Source organism: Cynocephalus volans, chromosome X (genome assembly GCF_027409185.1).
Source record: "Cynocephalus volans isolate mCynVol1 chromosome X, mCynVol1.pri, whole genome shotgun sequence".
Lineage (NCBI taxonomy): Eukaryota > Metazoa > Chordata > Mammalia > Dermoptera > Cynocephalidae > Cynocephalus > Cynocephalus volans.
In genome coordinates this window covers 136,579,538-136,600,748 of record NC_084478.1, presented here as the reverse complement: position 1 = coordinate 136,600,748, position 21,211 = coordinate 136,579,538, and the positions used below count along the sequence as shown (strand labels likewise).

At 36.3% G+C, this 21,211-nt stretch overlaps 1 protein-coding gene and 2 pseudogenes across 8 annotated transcripts in view; 2 read left to right on the top strand and 1 right to left on the bottom strand.

The window, feature by feature from the left end:
* Positions 1 to 4,166, top strand: part of THOC2 (THO complex subunit 2) — a 125,658-nt gene extending 121,492 nt beyond the window's left edge. For 6 of the 8 annotated variants that reach the window (XM_063083313.1, XM_063083310.1, XM_063083312.1 and 3 more), the window contains one exon: positions 1,305 to 1,614. The gene's annotated coding sequence lies outside the window, so the exon portion shown is untranslated. Of the gene's footprint in view, positions 1 to 548; positions 1,188 to 1,304; positions 1,615 to 3,725 lie in introns of those variants that run through there. The other 2 variants (XM_063083308.1, XM_063083307.1) reach the window with 2 other exon arrangements.
* On the bottom strand, positions 360 to 14,318 carry LOC134368421 (tyrosine-protein kinase Fer-like; annotated as a pseudogene).
* Positions 14,319 to 14,498: 180 nt separating this feature from the next.
* On the top strand, positions 14,499 to 15,158 carry LOC134368420 (mitotic spindle assembly checkpoint protein MAD2A-like; annotated as a pseudogene).
* The last annotated feature ends 6,053 nt before the right edge of the window (positions 15,159 to 21,211 follow it).

The window sequence follows — 21,211 nt, the reverse complement described above, 5'->3', positions numbered from 1 at the left end:
ACACCTTTTGTTGGAATGTGTCCTGCAAACATGGTTATTACCAATAAATACAGTTTATAGCATCAATAGAATATAGGTGTCTGTGATGGAGGACAGTAGACTGTGAATTGAGCTTGAAGTAGAAAACCACTGAGAAACATCAACGGTCTTAGGTGTGAAAAAGATAGATCTGTGTGACCCCTTACGTTTAGAACTTGTACTTTCTTATTTACAATGGTTAAAGCAGCACATAGTTTTAAAAAAATAGTTAATAAATAAACAGGAAAATGTTGCAGGTACGTGGTATGAAAATGTTAATGGGAGGAAAATGTTACTTTATTGAAGATAGAGTACTGAAGGCTAAATTTGGCACTGTTTCATCACTGCGTGACTTTTTTCTTGATGACAACTGACTTTTTCTGAAGTTCGCTAAACTTGGGGGCGGTTTTCAAGTTTGTAATCACAGTGCTTCAGCATTAATTTATATATACTCTCTGGACACTGCTGAGAGCCTGACATCCAGTATCCTCTTTCTTCGTGCTCTTGTGCTTGCTGATTTGTCATTCCAGGGTATGGACAGACCCCTAAGCTGAAGGTCTCCCAGAGGAGGATGCCAAAGCTCCATGCGTCACTCTCAGAACGATATCTCCCATACTTAAGAGCTTCTGGTGCTGTCCATTTAATGGGAGTCTGCTTTAAGTCAGAAGATGAATACACACCACCATCCTCTTGACCAGACATTCCAAAGTCACTGATTTTCAGAACATTATTTTCACCTCCAGGCAGTTTCTTGCAGCAAGGTCCCTGTGTATACAATTTTTACTCGAGATACGTCATCCAGAAGCAACAGCTAATGAAAATTTCACTGAGTTTTAGTTCATCCTTCTTTCTCAGAAAGGATAGGAAATTGTCTCCTGGAACCAGTTCCTTAGTGATGTAGATAGGCTGTCTTTGTGTGTGAACTCCTATAAGTTTGACAATATTGGGATGATTATATTGCTTGAGGATTTTGGCTTCTTGTAAAAAAATTTTTAATTTTAGCTCCTGGGAAAGATCTTCTTTATATGTTTTAACAGCAACAGCAATTTTATCTTGTAATGTGCCCTTAAATACATCATCAAATTTTTCCTTGCCTAGTAATTCTCCTAATGTGACATCTTCATGATTGAGAACTCATTTCTTATTCTACTAGTTATGGCCATACTATAATGCCTTGATTCTTTTTATTGTAATATTGCCTTTTTTTTTTTTTTTTGAATTTAAGAAATTGAGATAAAGTTTACATAAGATGAAATTCACCATTTTATTTTGTTTTGTTTTTTCAGCTAGCTGGTACGGGGATCTGAACCCTTAGACCTTGGTGTTATAACACCATGCATTAACCAACTGAAGTAAATGGCTAGCCCTTCAACCATTTTAAATCGTGCAATTCAGTGGTTTTTAATATATTTACTATGTTGTGCAACTATCACCACTGTCTAATTCCGGAACATTTCTATCACCCCAAAAGGAAACACCATGTCTGTTAGCAGTCACTCCCAATTCTCTACTTACCTAGCTCCTGGAAACTACTAATGTACTCTATGGATTTGCCAATTTTGGGCGTTTCATATGAATTAAATCATGTAATATGTGGCCTTTTGTGTCTGGATTCTTTCGCTTATCATGTTTTCAAGATTCATCATCACGTTTTCAAGATTCATCATCACGTTTTCAAGATTCATCCATGCTGTAGCATGTATCAGTACTCCATTCCTTATTGTGGTTAAATAAATTCCATTGTATGAATGTATACCATATTTTGTTTATCCATTCATCAGTTGATGGGCAAGAACAATGACTTTTAAGTATTAAAATTGTAAGTTCAACATTAGTGTATCCACAGTTGTAATTGATAATGTCAAGATTATACATGGTGTGAACAGAATGCTGTGTAGAAATGATATGTAAATTATTTGTCAGCATTTCATGCAAGCGTGATTGTTTTCTAAGGCCCCTTATAGCTCTGATTTTATGAAATATGTGAATGTAGTATTTTCATCAATGAAGTTTAATGCGTTAAGCATTAGTTTAAAATTTGAGAACAATGTTAGGCAGATATGAAGTTATTTGCCACATGTGTAATGATCATGTTTTGAATTTATTTCAATATGCAGTATTTGAAAAAATGTCAATACATAAGGGAAAGGAAATGAGTATAATTGAGTCAATATATTTTTAAAGCAATTTTTATAATTTAGCAGACATTGCATCTTAATATAAGTCACTATTAAAATTGTGTCCTTGTGAAAAATGTGATGTCATTTTTCTTTTTTTGTTAATCATGTAAAATAGGTTCTTTTTCTTTGCCACATGTTCTGTTTACTTTTGATATACTATTGCTTGCCCCTGTGGAATGTTTTACTTGTTGCTATTTTATTTTTTTAATCCCTTTCCCCACCCTTCCTTCTCACACAAACAGAATATTCAATGATTTTTAAAAAAATCATCATATCGTGCCTATCTTTATTGTTTTTCTAAGAGTGGACAATAAGGAATACACAAGTATTTCGTCTTTTTCTGGGGACTTAATACAAGCCTTTGTTATTGATGGACCTCATTTTCCTTCCTTCCTTCCTTCCTCTCCTCTCCTCTCCTCTCCTGCTCTCCTCCTCTCCTCCTCTCCTCCTCTCCTCCTCTCCTCTCCTCCTCTCCTCCTCTCCTCCTCTCCTCCTTCTTGCCTTCCTTCTCTCCTCCTTCTTGCCTTCCTTCTCTCCTCCTTCTTGCCTTCCTTTCTCCCTTCTCCACTCTTCCCTTCTTCCCTTCCTTCTCTCCTCCCCTCCTCCTTTCCTTCTCTCCTTCTTTCATTCCTTTCTCCCTTCTCTGCTCCTTCCTTCCTCTCTCTTTCCCTCCCTCCCTCCCCTTCCTTCCTTCCCTCCCCTCCCCCTTCCTTCCCTCCCCTCCCCCTTCCTTCCCTCCCCTCCCCCTTCCTTCCCTCCCCTCCCCCTTCCTTCCCTCCCCTCCCCCTTCCTTCCCTCCCCTCCCCCTTCCCTCCCCTCCCCCCTTCCTTCCTTCCCTCCCCCCTTCCTTCCTTCCCTCCCCCCTTCTTTCCTTCCCTCCCCCCTTCTTTCCTTCCCTCCCCTCCCCCTTCCTTCCCTCCCCTCCCCCTTCCTTCCTTCCCTTCCCCTTCCTTCCCCCTTCCTACCTTCTTGCTCTCCCTCCTTCCTACCTTCTCTCCTCCTCCTTTCATTCCTTTCTCCCTTCTATGCTCCTTGCCCCCCTCCTCCCCTCCCTCCCTTCCTCCCCTCCCTTCCTCCCCTCCCTTCCTCCCCTCCCTCCTCCTCTCCCTTCCTCCCCTCCCTCTTCCTCCATTCTTTCTCTCCTTCTTTTCTTCCTTTCTCCCTCCCTCCTTCCTCCCTCCCTCCTTTCCTTTCTCCTTCCTTCCTCCTTTCCTTTCTCCTTCCTTCCTCCTTTCCTTTCTCCTTCCTTCCTCCTCTCCTTTCTCCTTCCTTCCTCCTCTCCTTTCTCCTTCCTTCCTCCTTTCTTCCTCCTTTCTTCTTCCTTTCCTTTCTCCTTCCTTCCTCCTTCCCTTCCCTCCCTCCTCTCCTCCTTCCCTTCCCTCCCTCCTCTCCTCCTTCCCTCCTCCTTCCCTCCTCCTCTCCCCTTTCTCCTTTGAGCTCCTTCCTTCTACCTCTGTCCATCTCTTCCTGCCTTTCTTCCTTTGTTTCATTCTTATCTTTCAGTATAATCACTTTGTTTTCTTTCAGGTGAGATTGAAATGAAATTGTTCCAGAAATTTATTTTCCTGAGTAGATTGCCAAGAATTATGAATGAAGAGGGCCTATTTGCATCTCCTTAAATTATTCAGTTATCTGCTTTATTGCTCCACGTGGAAAACCTAAAATTGTTGAGTTGTGCATTACTATATTTTAACTTGTTGCTTAGTTTCTACATGTTTATTTTCAGTAATGGCTGAAAGTGTTTTAACTATTCCATATATTTAGCACAATGTGCTGTATACAGTTCCCAACAAGCAAATAAGGTCACCTGTGTACAGAATTTCACTTTAGGTTAACTAAGTATTGCCTGGGTTTAGTTTTTTTCCCCCCCAATCTGAAATGCTTCCTTTTTATTGTTTGAAACTGAAAATAAACAATTATTGAACCATTTTGAATTTACCTCATTTTAAAACTCAGTTTTAATTTATTATTTGGCCTGTTTTTAATATTAGTTACTAAAAACAAAGTGGGAGCAGTGTCTTATGAAATGCCTAGGAATCAATTTGTATAATACATGTACAACATTAAAATTTGTTTAAAAAAGAAAAAAGTACCAGTGCTCACTTGTCCCTTCCCATTTTTGCTTGTAATTATGTTAGACAAATCTTGGGGGGGAGGAATTAAAAATTAATTATGTTTTAATTCTACAGCTATAGGAGCTTAGTATTTCTGAAATTTCACCTGGAAAAGTTTCACAGTGACATTTTTAAAAGAGAATTTTTTTATCTACTGAATTCTACTAGTATATAACCTTTTTTTTCTAAATAAAGAATAGTTTTCTCAAATGGTTGTATATCATTGTGTATATTGTTGTTTATTCAAAATAACTTAGCGAAGATAATTCAACAAGGTTCCTAGTCCCTTCTCAATTCTTAGTCCATGGGCTACATTGTTTTCAAATGACATGTTGATAATATGAAAAAAATCCTGGGGTAAACAGTGGGCTGAAATCATGTCTAGAATTATCCATTTAGTTTTCAGTTCCTTGGAAACAGTGATACCTATGCAAATTAAATTTTTCAGAGAACAACAAAAAGGATATAATTTTTTAAAGGACTGAGAAATGCTGAGCATATTTTAGAACTGGGAAAGGGGTAGAAATCTTGATGCCCCTTTTCTGGTAATTGTAATTTGCAAAAATTATTGAGCAGAATATTTATGGGAGAGTGATCTGTTCAATGACTGTCACACCCCATACTGTGCCTGGCATAAAAAGAAATATTTCATTAGAGTGATTTTTGACTTGAAGAAAATAACTATGGTAGCCTTATTTTTTTGAATAATTATGTAATTGTTTTATTTATACCTCATCATGCTCCAAAAAGGATTTATGAAAAAATATACAGTACAGTATTTTAAAAGTAAATGAGAAAATTTGGTTTATGGGTGAAATTAATACTCTAAATGAAGTTAGTACCCAAAAATGTTGTGTACACTTGGGTCATAAATTGGCTTTGAGGAACTGGCAGGCCACAAAGAGAAGGTAATGTGGTTAGTTACCAAAATTAGGATGTCCATCAAATAAAAAGCTAGATGTGGTGGTGAAGAATGTTTCCTGGCACTGAGGCCTGAGAGAAACTTCTCCTTTACAGTCTTAAAGTAGAAGCTATGTCTTTTCAGTGAATAAAACAAAGGGATGTCTCTTGTAATGGCCCTGAATGTTAGCTGATGGCCAACACCTCAGTTCATTTTAGTAAGGTTATTTCTCCAATGACACCTAAACATTTGGCCCAGCAATGCAGGTCTCTGATAGTTTGGTTCAGTCCAGGAAAACATTTTTGAATATTTGGGATGGGGTTTGTAAACTGGGATTTATGATAGTCTTTATAAGCATGTTTGTAAAGTCAGAAAACTCATGCGACCATTGTTTGGTTCCCATGATACAAGTAATGTGAACAAGATCTCAGTTTAAAAGCTGTATCCAGGCTTTGTTGTATTTTTATGAATACTTATCTCTAAGGATGCCTCTTAGGTAGAATGAAGCTTATAATATTACAGCTGCTTAATATTCGATCTCATCACTTATTCTAGAGACGTTATCTGTCAGATGATGTCAAAGAGATTTTATTGGGTCCAGAGTTGAGAATAAAAGAGCTGCTTAAAAGATGCTAATTCATGCTAATTGGATACAGATTTTGTTATATTTATAGACACAAGTAGACATGATAATTAAGAATAACAAGAGAAGGGATATTGGAAGTAGCGACTAAAAGTTTGGCAACCTGAGAAGATACACCTTAATGTAAGGATAATTGCTTTTTGTTCCTGATTTTTAGATACTGTTTTAAGCTGTAATAGCCATTTCTACGTGGGTCAGGCTTAAAAAGATTAATTCCTTTGATGTGTTGCTAAATGGATGTGGTTAATGGAAGGAGAGGGAAAGGAGAAGAAATACATAATTGCACATCAGAAGTAGCCTTTATTTTAGGGATAGGAGCTAGAAATTGACCTGGTACTTAACCCCTAACTTAGCCTGACCTGGTTTTTGTCAGATTACAGCTAGATGTCCTTGGACTTGAGTATCAGATTGATAGAAAGCTACTGTCACCTCTGTCCCCACAAAGTTTTCTTGTATTTTAACCAGAATGTACTATATTCAAGGCCTTCATGATCCTAATTTCATGTGATATGTAATATACTTATCTCCTCTTACATATATCATCATTGTTGAACACTTAGGAATCCTAATTGAATACACCACAGCTAGGTACAATTATGCAAACACCATTTGTGCTTTCCAGGATAACTGATCCAAGACATCAACATACAGACAAAAGATTTTGCTATACAAGATGTAAGCAGGAAACAAAATGTAAAGTGAATAAGATATTCATACCACGTGTCTGGGGACCAGTTACATTTTAAGATGGTGAATACTTGGTAAGAATTACCTCAGACTAAGTGTGATTTGGGAAGTCTTGTTCACAACAGGTTGATCTAGGAAGGCTTCGTGAAGGATTTGGTTTTTCAGGAAGCCAATTGATTTTTACTTATACCTAAGGAGTGTAGGTCTTTTTGTGTCTGGTTTAACCCTAAGTTGGCACTGGCAGGGAGAATGTTGATCTTGGAATTCAGATCGGTTCAGGTATTGTGCAGAATCCTTGAAGCCAACCTGTTATCATAGTAGCCCAGGTTTGGATCACATTTGAGAGGCAAATGCTACCTACTTCTTTGGATACTGTTTCATGCTGCCTCAAGATTTTTTCCTCTGGCTTTTTTTTTTTTTAAAAGTAACTAAGCCTGACATCACCAATCTTTTAATATCTTTAATCATATCTTTAGATGTAATTGAAAAGTTGTTGCCTCTATGTCAAGATGACTTTCCTTGTCCATTTCTATTTCTCTGAGTTGGAATGAACTCCACTAAACTATGTGCTTCCTCACCTGGTCTTCACAATGCCCTTTTGCTAATGAATTAAATCTAATATATGTAAAGCACCTAAAACAGGACCGAGTACACGGCAGATACTCAATAACTAGTAGAAGTTATTAGTGGTAATATTATACCAGTAGGTTACAAACTGGGAATCATCGAAATTAATTGAGGAACTTTAGGAGGCCTCCACCTCAAATATACTGTATCAGATTCTTTTGGGGAGATGGTGCATAGTATTTTTTTTATAATAGTTCCTCAGGTGATTCTAATATAGGAATGACATTTGAGAATTATAGAGTTTAACCAGCATGCAATACCAGCATCTCTGTTGTTACCTTAATTTGTAACAAAACACAGGTAGAGGCTGTGGATGATAAGTATATTAGGCCCCAGAGACAACGCATACCTAGCAAGGAGTATTTTGAAAGCAAGAGCAACAGTCTCTGTCCTGGCCTCAGAGTTCAGCAAATTTGCTAGCCCATGCTGCTCTTGTTCACTGGCCCCTGCCTTCTCCAGCCTACCTTCACTGACCTTCTTGCATCTAACCTCTTGTTAGCCTAGATGTGTACTGTCAGCAAGAATCTACTACAAGGATAAGCAATTTGAAGTTCAGAGAGCTGCCTTTGATATCATTTATACCTTCTCCTTTAATTTGTATCTGCAGTGACTCACTTTTCTATAATTGAAGTTGTATTCTGGACTGGATTTTGTCCCCCATTCCTTGTTTTCCTTCCTTGCACAATATACTGATGGCAAGTTTGGATTTAAGAGGGTAATAATTTAATGCTATAAATTTCCTTCTAATCACTGCTCTAGCTGTATCCCACAAATTTGATGTGTGGCATTTTCATTTTCATTCAGCTCAAAGTATTTTCCAACTTCACTTGTTATTTTTTTCTTTGACCTATGTATGTTGCTTAATATCCAAATATTTGCAGATTTTTAGGTATCTTTCTGTTATTGATATCTAGTTTACTTCTGCTGTGGTAACAGAACATAGTTTGATTAAATTTACTGAGACTTCTTCTATGGTCCTGTAGCTGGTCAACCACAGTGAATATTCCACATGCACTTGAAAAGATTGTGTATTTTGTTTTTGTTTGATGTAGTGTTCTGTAAATGCCAGTTAGGTCAAGTTGGTTGATGGTGTTCCAAGTCTCCTATATCCTTGCTGATTTACATCTGCTTGGTCTGTCAATTACTGAGAAAGGCATATTGAAATCTACAAATATAATTGCAGACTTATTTCTTCTTTTAGTTTTGTCAGTTTTTGCTTCATGTATAGATTATGTACTCTTGGTGAATTGGCCCTTTTATCAAAATGAAATGTTCCTCTTTATCCCTGTTATTATTCCTTATTCTAAGAATCTACTTTGATATTAATATGGCCTCTCCACTTTCTTTTTATTGTATTTGCATGGCATATTTTTTCCATCCTTTTCCTTTGTATTAAAAATGTATTTCTTGCTTTTTAATCCAATTTGACAATCTCTGATTTTTTGTTGGGGTGTTTAGGCCAGACGTTTAATGTAACTATTGATTTGATTGGGTTTAAATCTGACATCTTGCTATTTGTTTTTTATTTGTCTCATCTTCTCTTCCTTCTTTCTTTTTCTGCCTTCTTTTAGATAGATTGTGCCTCAGTTTTTTCATTTTTAAAATGAGGCTAATAATAACAACCATTTCATAAGTTTGTCCTAAGGATTAAATGAAATAATTTGTACAAAGTGCTTAGAATGATGCCTGGAACATATTTATATAGAACTTGATTAATGTTTTTTTTTAAAAATCGGAGGATTGAGAGTTCCTTGAGATAGCAACTCTTCAAAGGTTTTGGGTTCTAGACCTGGCTATGTACATATGTAGGTGAGTTCTACAAGTGTTGTTCGAGTGGGCACTGAAAGGCCCTGGCTCCAGAATACCTACTAGCTCCAGAGGTATGTGAAATTCTTACTGTTAAGCACTTTATGGGGACTTCTGGAGATGTGCATGTCCATCAAGTTAAGGTATTATGGGAGGGGGCAGTCAATTCTCACACTAGCACTGAATCACAAATGATTTCTGATGATACCCCATCATGCTCCCATATTCGCTAGGAAAGCACTGAGAGGTTGGGCAGGTAAATGTACCTGGGCAAAAGTAAGAGAAATCAAAAGCTTGATCCTGGGAGGGAGCCACAGTGGGCAGTCCAGATGGTTCCTTTAGGGTCAAAGCAGAGGTAGGAAAGTTGCCACAAAGGACCTAGTTCACTTGGTGGTTTTACCTTTGGCTGATTTGTGAAGTTAAACTTTCAGGTTTTGTATTTTCTTGGTCTCCTCCAGTTGTAGAAGGAATATGTCACAAGTGATATTTAACTATTTGGCTCTCAAGTAGTTGACTTAGTCATACTTTACAGTTTACTCACCTCCACAATGTGAGGTGACTGGTGTGGAAGTTTAAGCAGTAATGGGTTTGGAGCAGTTGTGCTTTTCTGTCCTCACTGAAGATTTGTTTGGTCCCTCTGAACTCTTCCACATTGGTCTAGTATATAAGCTTCATGAGAACAGGGACTGTGTAAAGCCAGCACCTAACACAGTACATGGCATATTGTAGGTATTCAATAAATATTTGTTGAAAGAATGCCCCATTTGTTGTTTCTTCCAAATGAATAGAAATCTTCTTTTTATCAAATCAGCAGATCATTATTATCTGCTTGACTCCCTGCCTTCATCGTTCTTCATTTCGTCTCACTTGGACCTTTAATCTTCTCTAAATTGGGCCCCAAACTTAGACTCTGAGCCCAGTCCTGTCCCTGGGCTGGAGGAGTATGAAAAGTGTTAGACAAATATTTCAGCAGCTCAGCATTAGCTTTACTGTTGGTTCAACCTTGGGTGCGGGTTTTGGTAATAGGATTTTCTCTTTCCTTTTATGACTAATCCCGCCTGTTTACCCAAGTTCCACAGAGTCCTTGCTGTGTATCTCAGTTTGGCTAGAGTTGGTGTCCCTGTCTTATATACAAAACATCATAGTTGGGTCTCTAATATCTGCTAATGAGCCTACTGTCCTCTCCCCCAATACATCCGAAACTAGGGGTTCTGGTACCCTTGAGGGGTTTGGGAGAAGTTAAAGATATTGGGAGAGGAATATTAGGAGAATAGTGGGTGTCGTATCTAGGCTTGGCCTTTTGGGAAATTTTTCTTTGAATTGCTCTGCAACAGGAAGGGAAAGGAGAGACTTTCCATTTCTCTCCTGTACAGCAGCTTATTGCTCTCAGGACCCATAATACAGACTAGTACTAGTAGACCCATGATTGGGGTTAATTTATAATTCATAGGATTTTGGGAGCTGAGACCCTAACCACCCTTTGTTCTTATGGGAAAATAGGTTCTGGGTTTCAAACAGTTGACTTACAAATAAATTTTGGAACACAGCCCATTGATAAATTGGAGATGGATGGTAGGCTAATCAGACATGCTTTCTCCACCAGGGAGCCTGACTAAATGGATTTCCAGGTTGGTCTCTATACCATAACGAGTGTCACTCCTTTTCTATAACACTGGACAAATAGCAGAGAAGGTTTTTCTTTTCAAAATTGCTATAATTACTTTTGACAGAAGATGAATTGGCTAAGGAAAATTCTCTTGTTACTTTTTTTTTGGTGTTAGTGGTCATTATTTTGGGAAGGATGTTAGTTTAGAACAACTTTTAAATACATGCTGGAGTTCGAATTTTTTTCAAATACTTTTTTTCTCTTTATAATTAAAATAACATTCATTGAGACAATTTACATGACAGATTCTCCCAGCATCTCTTTAATTCTTCAATTCTGTTGGCAGACATAAAATATAGATGTGTAATGTTCTGTGAACAGGAATATGCTAACCTTTGAAGAAAGAACATTTTGGGTAATAGAAGGTATCAGCCAGAGGGATCTTTCGTGCAGTCATTCTCCCAATAATTTTAGAACCAGTATGTTGAAAAATGAAATAATTAGAAATATTTCAATGGTCATACCCCATGACTCCCTCCAGGGTATGTCCAGAAAAAATCTGACTCTTCCTGCCAGCCCAAATAAAGTCTAAATTCTTCTTCAAAGTTATAAATAGATGTCCAATATGCATCCTCTGCCTTGGTGAGGCATTAAAGTCACTGAGGTATGAAATAAGTGATTTGCTTTTATAGTTAGTCAGAAAGCTTTGTTAAGATGTTTTTAAGCCATAGTCCAGTTACTGCAACTTCCATTTATCCACTGTATTTGGAGAATACACTCAATGGCTTAAGTGACACACATGCTAAAACTAAAGTGGCAAATGATGTTTCATTGAAGTTCTGATTCATGTAGCTCAGTTAAATGTTAACATTATTAACAATATGTCCTCTTTTGAGGAAGGATGGGAGAACACTTTGTTTTAGAGGGGGAGGGTGGTCCTGAACAGTGAAGTAAGATGGCAAGCAAGCATTCTTCTAGGTGCTAAAATGAAGCATAAGAACAATTTATTCTTCCCTTCTCTTTTTTTATCCAAGGCATCTAGAGGTCAGAGAGCTATTTTCATTACCCTGAGTTTTCCTGGTTCACTTTACATAATATATATGTTCCTGGAAAGCTCTCTTGGGTGCACACATGCACAAATCAAATAGTTTTCTCATTGACTCACACTTTTACTTATGATCTTCATTTGTCAGCGGATTCTAAAACTAATCTAGTCAGGTATTTAATAAATGGTACTTAAACACAGAAGGAGATCCTGTTGTTTCAGATAACTAGTGAATTATTTCATGAAACAAAGAGGCTTTAAGAAAATGAATGTACTCTTGTAGCCTAAATTTGAATTTCACATATTGGCTTTCCTGAAAGTGAGGACCAGCTATAATACATTTTTCTCTTTATTATTTCTCTGTAACTGTTATTTCTATTGTGATAATTCCTCTTGTATTCTAGAGACCAAGATTTCTTAATTTATTTATTAATTTAGTTGTTTGTCATCACCTTGCAACAATTACAGAACAATTATTCATTCTACAATCATTGACTAATCATGTACAATGTGGGAGACAGTGCACTTGGCCCAGGGTATCTACAATCTACTAAGGCAAGCTCTCTGTCAAGGTGCTTACAGTCTGGTAAGGGAGGGAGATAACAGACAATTCCTATGCAGTGTGAATAGTGCTTTGATAGGAAAAGTACAAGGTGCTATGAAAGCACAGAGGATGGGTGGGAGGTTGTAGTAAATTTCTTGGAGTAGATGATGTCTATAAAAGCACAAATCTCAGGCAAAGTGATTTGTTAGCACATTTCAAAGTTTTATTCAACCAGTTAGTGAAAGAACCAGCAGATAATTAAGAATGCTGGTTGAAAGAGTATTTGAAAAATAAGGATTCATGTAGTCAGTTGGGGTTAAAAAATGCCAAAAGATTACTAAGTTAGATCCAATTCTGGCTGATGTTTTATTGTGCAATGAGCAGAAACTTTTTGGGTTATCTGCTGAACTAAGTTCCCCCCCAAAAGTAAATCACAACTTAGAAATTTTCTACAAGTTAACCTCTAACTTTATTAGACTAAATTCTTATGGACTTTAATTAATTAGTCAAAGTTACGAACCTCGAGAGTCAGGTGATTGACAGGCTTATTAGAAAATGTGCTGCCATGATATTTAACAAGTTACGCAATCTTCATGTTTCCTTATTTTCAAGTTTTGGGTGTTTTCCTATATAGTCTTCTCTGTGACCTTGGACAATTTCTAAAGAGTGGTCTTGGTCACAAAAAATAGCTGGTCTCATTGTGTTTTTTTTAATTTAGATCATTAACTGAATTTATTGCTTAGTTAATCATTTTATGTAATTCTGAGAGGTAGTAAAAATTAGACATAGACTTAATAGGGTTGATGATGATATTGTTCACAGTTATTTACTTCCCACCTTCCCTGTGAGAGGATTATATATCCCTGCCCATTGCCTGGTGACTTGCTGTGCCTCTTGTGGGAGGAGTACAGGCCCCTGTCTCATTGATTTTGGGCTCAACTGACATGCTTTGGCCAACAGAGTGTGATATGACATATGCCACATACAAGTAAGATTTAAGGTGATTACAAACAGTCCCTGATTTATGATGGTTCAACTTACAATATTTTGACTTTATGATGGTGTGAAAGTGATATGCATTCAGTATGCTCCATAACTTATGATGGGGTTATGTCTGTATAAACCCATCATCATACATTGAAAGTATTGTAAGTCGAAAATGCACTTTTGACTTAATGATGTTTTCAATGTATGATGGGTTAATTGGCATGTAACCCCATTGTAAGTCAAGGAGGATCTGTATGTGGTTTGGCTTGGCCTCTTGTTTTTGCCCTCTGCCAAGAGAATAATGTAGCCCATGTAAGGCCTCAGGATTGGTCCTAGAATGAGAAGACATCTATATCTATGAAATAAAGCTAAGAAGGACCAAGCACAGTTGCAACTGACCTGCAGTGAAGCCACTGAGATTTCCCTGTAAGGACAGGAAGAAGAAAAGAATGTCCACTCTCACTACTTCTAGTCAACATTGTACTGAAGTTCTAGCCATGGAAGTAGACAAGACAATGAAATAAAAGGCTTCCAAATTGTAAAGGAAGAAGCAAAACTATCTCTATTTGCAGATGACATGATTTTGTATATAGAAAATCCTAAGGAATTTGCTGAAAACCACTGGAACTAATAAATGAGTTCAGTAAGGTTAGAGGATACAGGATTAATATGCAATGAGAAAATCACACACGAAATCAAGGAAACAATTTCAGTAACAATAGCATCAAAAAGATTAAAATACTTAGGAATAAAGAATAAGTACAATTTGTAACAATATACATACTAGTAATATTGGTTTGATCAACATATGTCAACATTGAATCCCAAAAATATGTATAATCAATTATGATTCAATAAAAAAAAATACACATGTGAAACTGGAAAAGTATTCTTTGAGTAGGGGTTTGCCTGAAGTACCCGGAGCCATCCAAAATGAAGGCACCTGATATCTTCTTTCTTAAAAATGCTTAAAATCTAATTAAAGATGCTTTTTAGAATACATGGAGAACACTTGCTATCTTGCATATCAATGTCACTCTAGTTCTAATGTTATTAGGTACTTAGCTGCAAGTGAGAAGACTTACGGCACAATGTGACACAGACTTTAACAAGCTGTTGAAAACTACAGACCCTATCCCCAGGAAAACACACAAACACATATCCTCAAAATTCTGCATTATTTCAGGAATTTCGTATATATCCCCACCCCAAATCCCATTCACAGAATCCTTAGGTTAAAATCCTCTGCACTACAGCAATTGCTTTTACAAAACCGTATTCAGGGAAACAATGGGGGTGGGGGGGTGGGGGAACTGCTGGGGAGCCACTGCAGTCACTAGATGCCAGGTGGGAGCGCATGCCTTCGTCTGTGGGCCTGGCCACAGGGCTTCAGCTCTGCTGGGAGCAGGCAGGACATGAACCTGTGCAGGAACATCAAAATCTTGGCTGAGTTCTTCTCATTTGTTGTCAACAACATTTTATATTAGCGTGACATATATCCATTTGAAACCTTACTCAAGTGCAGAAATATGGACTCACCTTGCTTGTGACTACTGATTATGAGCTCATAAAATACCTAAATAACGTGGTGGAACAACTAAAAGATTGGTTATACAAGTGTTCAGTTCAGAAACTGGTGGTTTCTGAATTTCAAATATTGAAAGTGGTGTGATCCTTGAAAGATGGCAATTTGAAACTGAGTGTGACAAGATTGCAAAAGATGACAGTGTACCCAGAGAAGAGTCTCAGAAAGCTATCCAGGATAAAATCCATTCAGTGATCAGACAGATCAGAGCTACAGTGACATTTCTGACACTGTTGGAAGTTTCTTGTTCATTTGATCTGCTGACATACACAAAGGTTTGGTTGTATCTGAAAAATGAGAAGAGTCGGGACCACAGTCCATTACCAATTCTGAGGAAGTTTGTCTTCATTCATTTACTACTACAGTCCACAAAGTAAATACCACAATGACCTATAAAATTCCTGTCAATAACTGAGGCTGAGATGAGGAAGATAATGTAATTGTAATTCTCCAATGTGATTTTCCTGAAACTAAGTCAACTGTGGTTGATTTGTTTTATTTCATTGGTTAATTATTAGATGAGGAAAACCAACATTATACTTTACTAAACTGTGCATAACTGTTCCATTTTGGGGGGTACCTATTTGACTTATCATAAGGTTGACATAATGAATTTATTGCACATTGTTCAAAATGAACCAGTAGATTTTGTCATTGTAATGTTGATTCCTTTGAAGGTGGTGACTGTAGTTGGAAAAATGTTTGCTATAAAGCTAAATGCTTTCCTAAATCAGATATTTTGGTCAAGTAGCTTGATTCAGAGTATAATTAGGGAGATATTTAAATATAAGATACAGCAAAAGATGTCTGAATATTCAGAATCTTTGTTTAGATCCTGAAGTAACTAATAATAATCCATAGGTAATGAAATATTGCTCTATTAGTTCCTTTTGTCATTTATTTCATTGCACAGTTCCCATATTAAATAAATTTCCAATTATTTGATTTGAATTCATATAACATGAACCTATGAAGCAATGGATATTTCTACTGTTTAATTTCCTGTGATACAGAACTCTTAAAATGTTTTTTGTATGTTTTATAAAATCAAGCTTTAAATGAAAGTAAATTAACAAAAGAAGTACAAAAGTTATATTCTTAAGACTACAAAACATTATTGAAAAAAACAAGATCTAAATAAATAAAACATCCTGTATTCATGGATCAGAAGGCTTATTAATATGACAATACTTCCCCAATTGATCTATGGATTCAACCCAATCCTTTTCAGAGTCTCAGCTGGCTTCTTTGAAGAAATTGATAAGTCGATCCCAAGATTCCTATGGAGGGACCCAAAATAGCCAAAATAATGTTGGGGGGAAAAAAACATAGAGGACTCACATTTTCTGATTTCAAAACTGTCTACAATGCAGCAGTAATCAAGACAGTGTGGTACTGGACTAAGGATAGACATAGATAAATGGAATAGAAAATCCAGAAATAAACCCTCACATTTATAGTCAATTGATTTTTAACAAGGTTGCCAAAACAATTCAATAAAGGAAAAATAGTCTCCTCAACAAATGGTGCTGGGAAAACTGGATATCCACATGCAAAGGAATGAAGTTGGACTCCTACCTCACACCATATACAAAAATCAATTTGAAATGGATTAAAGACCTAAATGTAGTAGATAAAACTATAACACTTTTGGAAGAAAACAGAAGTCTTTGTGACCTTTTGAGTTGTCAGTGGTTTCTTAGGTATGACACCACAAGCATTAGCAAAAAAGGAAAAAAACCAGATCGATTGGACTTGATTAAAGGTAAAAACTTTTGTTTTTTAAAGGACACTATCAAAAGTGAAAAGGCACTCAGAATGGAAGAAAATATTTGCAAATCATAAAACTAATGAGGTACTTGTATCTAGACTTTATAAAGAACACAAGTCAGTATAAAAAGACACTTAACCTAATTTTAAAAAATGGGCAAAAGATCTGAATAGACATTTCTCTAAAGAAGATATAGAAATGTCCAACAATGCAGCTGGCCATTTAGCTCGGTTGTTTACAGCACAGTGTTATAACACCAAGGTCAAGGGTTCAGATCCCCGTACTGGCCAGCCACTAAAAAAGAAAAACAAAACAGAAATTTCCATGTGTTAGTCTGTTTTATGTTGCTTATAACAAAACACTTGCAACTGGGCAATTTATAAAGAAAATGAAATTTATTGCTTAGGGTTTCTGGGGCTGGGAAGTCCAAAGTCCATCTGGTGGTGGTGGCAGTGACCCAGGGGTCTCATATTGCAAGGTGGTGGGAGCAGAGAGAGAGAGAGAGACAGACTCTCCTCTTCTTTTAAAGGCCTCAGAACCACACCCCTGACCACCATTTTTAATCCATTCACTACTGCATGGTCCTACAATCCAATCACCTCTTCAAGGCTCCACCTTTCAATTACCATAATAGGATTTCCCACCCTCTTAACAGTCACAGTGGGAGCTAAGTTTCTAATAAATAAAACTTGGGGGACACAATTCAAGCTTCAATGAGTTTTGGGGGGACATGAGTCAATCCATTACAGTCCAATAAGCACATCAGCATCATTAGCTACCAGGAAAACGCAAATCAAAATCAGAATGAGATACTACTTAGCATCCACTAGGATGGCTATAATAAAAAAGATAATAAATATCCAGGATGTTGAGAAATCCCCATATACTGCTGGTGGGAATTTAAAATGTTACATCCACATTGGAAAAGAATCTGGCTGTTCCTGAAATAGTTACATATAGAGTTACTTTTGACTCAACAATTCCACTCATAGGTATATATCCAAGAGAAATAAAAACATGTGTCCAGCCAAAAGCCTATATACAAATGTTCATAGCAAAATTATTCGTAGTATCCAAAAAGTGGAAGCAACCCAGATCTTCATCAATTGAATGAATAAATGAAATGTGATATATTTATACAACGAAATATTCGGCTGTAAAAAGGAATGAAGTACTGATAAGTGCCACAACACAGATGAGCTATGAAAACACTATGCAAAGTCTCAAAAGACCACATTACATAATTCAATTTATATAAAATTTATATAAAATTTGCCTAAGAATAGGCAAATTTATAGAGATGGAAGTAGTTTAGTGGCTGTCTAGGTCTGGGACAGAGGGGGATGAGGGACTTATAGGGTCATACCTGAAGGTATAGGGTTTCCTTTTGGAATGATGAAAATGTTCTAAAATAGATTATAGTAATAGTTGAAAAACTCTGAATATATTGAACTGTACATTTTAAATGTGTGAATTGTATGGTATGTGGATTATATTTCAATAATGCTGATACCAAAAAATCAGTGTTTTGACAGTACATATGAGCTTGATTGTGCTTTTATCTATCCTGAGTAATAAAGCAGCTGAGATATTTATATTTAAAATATTTGACCTATAAAAATCTGGAAGAGTTCAAGCTTCTCTCTTTTTATTTGGTAACTTTTCTCATATTGTGGGTTTGACGGTTAGGAAGCTCTTATAATAATGTTGATATAATTTCTTACCCATTAAGCAGTTTCTCTTCACTACTCCCTACCCCCAAGCCCCCGGCAACCACCAATCTGCATTCTGTCTCTATGGATTTATCTGTTTCAGACATTTCATACAAACGGTTTGATACAAATGTGATTTATTTTTTGGTCTGGCTTCTTCCATTTAGCATAATATTTTTGAGGTTCATCTATGCTGCAGCAAATATCAGTGCTTCATTCCTTTTTTGTGGATGAATTATCTTTATATGTATATGCCACAATTTGTTTATCCATTTATCTGCTGATGGACATTTGGGTTATTTCTACATTTTGGCTATTGCAAATAGTGCTGCTGTGAACATGTATGTACATATATTTATTGGAGTACCTGTTTTTAATTATTTTGGGTATATACACAGAAGCATGTGTGTGTGTGTAAAAAAAATCTGAATGCATCCCAACTATGCTTAGATGGAGCAGAAGAAAGCTGAATCCTATGGGCTTGAAGAGAGTCCAAGGCTATCAGGACAGCTAGTAATTAGGTAGGAAACTGTAGAAGTGAGGAAACTACAGAGAAGCTGAGCCTCATCTTGACTATCAGATTAATGATCAACCAAATTCTTGGCTGACTATCAGATTATGTAGGCACATGGAAGACTCCATAAGTGCTTCCCATGCATATGGGACAGGCTAAAACTCTTAACAGTGGGTGGTCATAAGAACAGAGCAGATATATTCATTGCTGCATGCTACAATGAACACAAAGTTTGCAGTTCAGATTCAGGTAAGATAACTGCCTACTATAACAAAAACCCAGTAATCTTAAGAACACATCAGAATCCAGAATCACTATACCACATTACCTGTGATATGTAATTTTTAACCAAAAATTACTAGGCATTGAAAGAAACAGAAAAGTGAGACCTAGGCACAGAAAAGTCAGTCAATAAAAACTGACTCTGACTGGGCCCAGATAGCAGATTTAACAGACAAAGGCTTGAAAACTTCTATTATTATTATGCTCAGAGAATTAAAGGAAAAGGTGGTATCAATGAATCAGAACATCTCAACAGAGATACAGAAACTACAACAACAACAAAACAAATGAAAATTCTAGATCTGAAAAATACAACAACTGAAATAAAAAATTTATTAGATGGGCTCAACAACAGATTGGTGATGGCAGAAGAAAGAATCAGTGGGCTTGATTTCATATATATATATATATTTTTTTCATATATATATGTGTGTGTATATATATATATCCCAATTTGAATAATGGAAAAAAGATTTAAGAAAAAGGAAGAGAACCTGAGAGATAATGTGGGAGAATATCAAGCAGTCCAACATATGTGTAATTGATATCCTGGAAGGGTAGAAGAGAGGCAGAAAAAAATATCTGAAAATATAATGGCTGAAAAATTTAAAGGAATCAAATATACATAACTATTTCTAGCATCCCTCTTTCTTATGACTGCTTTGAAATTGTTTACAAAGTGAAGGAGCAGGTCTTTGGTGATCCCTAGTAGCCATCTAGGAAGTACCAACAATAATTTGGGTATAGAAAAAACCTTGATGATATTATTACTTTTAATCTTTGAATTTGTGCTCCATCCCAGAGAAAGGCAACATCAACAAGAATTTTCAGTTAATAACATAGATACTACAAAAAGAAAATGACCATGGCCCTGTCTGTGTTACTGATCAGGAAAATGATACTTTATAATAACTAAAAGAAAAAGTAACATAAAGATTAATAATTTTGGCTACATTATAACTGTGAAAGCCCTTATTGTTCTAGAGGTGGAAAAGGGAAGGGGAGGGGGCGAGGGAGGGGGGCTAATGAAGAATTGGTCAATGGACACAAAGAATGATTGCATATTGTAATGATGAATAAGCTAACTACTGATCTAACCACCACACATTGTACACAGTTATTGAATATCAATGTTGTAGCCCACATACATGTACAATATAAAAAATGAAATAAAATAAATAAAATAAAAAAGTAAAATAAAATATGATTTAAAATAAAAAAATTATAATTACAATTTTAAAGTATGCAAAATCAGCATGAAACCAAGAAAGTTAACAGATATTTTTGAGGGGTTGTATTTGGGTAGGGTAAGAAAAACAAACAAATTTTGCCATCTGGGTAGAACATGCAGAAAGTAAATAACATTTGATACCCTCATAAATTCAAAGACCATTTTTTTTCTGAGTTACTAGTTCTATATTCTACATAAGCTTCTGCTTTGAAAATCAGACAAGTAGTTTTAATAGACTTCAATCTATACATGTCTAAATGCACACACATATATTAAGTGATAAATGAGCACATTGTTTAAAGGTTTATTTTAAAATTTTTTATTGAAACATTGATTTGTGGTACATATTTATGGGGTACAGTGTTGTATTTCAATACATGTATACAATGCATGTTGATGTATTCAGGGTAATTAGCTTATTCATCATTGCAAAACTTAATAATTTCTTCATGACGTGCACATTTGAGCTCCTCTCTTTTAGATGTTTGGTTACATGCAGTAAAACATTATTGATTATAGAATCTGGGTCCGCTGTACACCAATAGGGCTTATTTTTCCTATCTTTCTGTAAATTTGTGTTCATTTATCAGCCTTTCACAATCCCTCTTCCCCCCTCCCCTTTCCTGCCTCTAGTAACCATAGTTCTCTCTCCTTTTAACAGTTCAACTTATTGATTTGTTTTTGTTTGTTTGCTTGTTTTGTTCTTTTTTCCTCCCACATATGAGTGAGAACAAGAGGTATTTCTCTTTCTATGCCTGGCTTATTTCACTTAGTATGATTTTCTTGAAGCTCATCCATGTTGCTGCGAATGGCAGAATTTCATTCTTTTTTATGGCTGAGTAGTATTCCATTGTGTATGTATACCACATTTTCCTTATTCAGTCAGCTGTCAATGGATATTTAGGTTGGTTTCATAGCTTGGCTATTGTGAACAGTGCTGTGATGAACATGGGGGTGC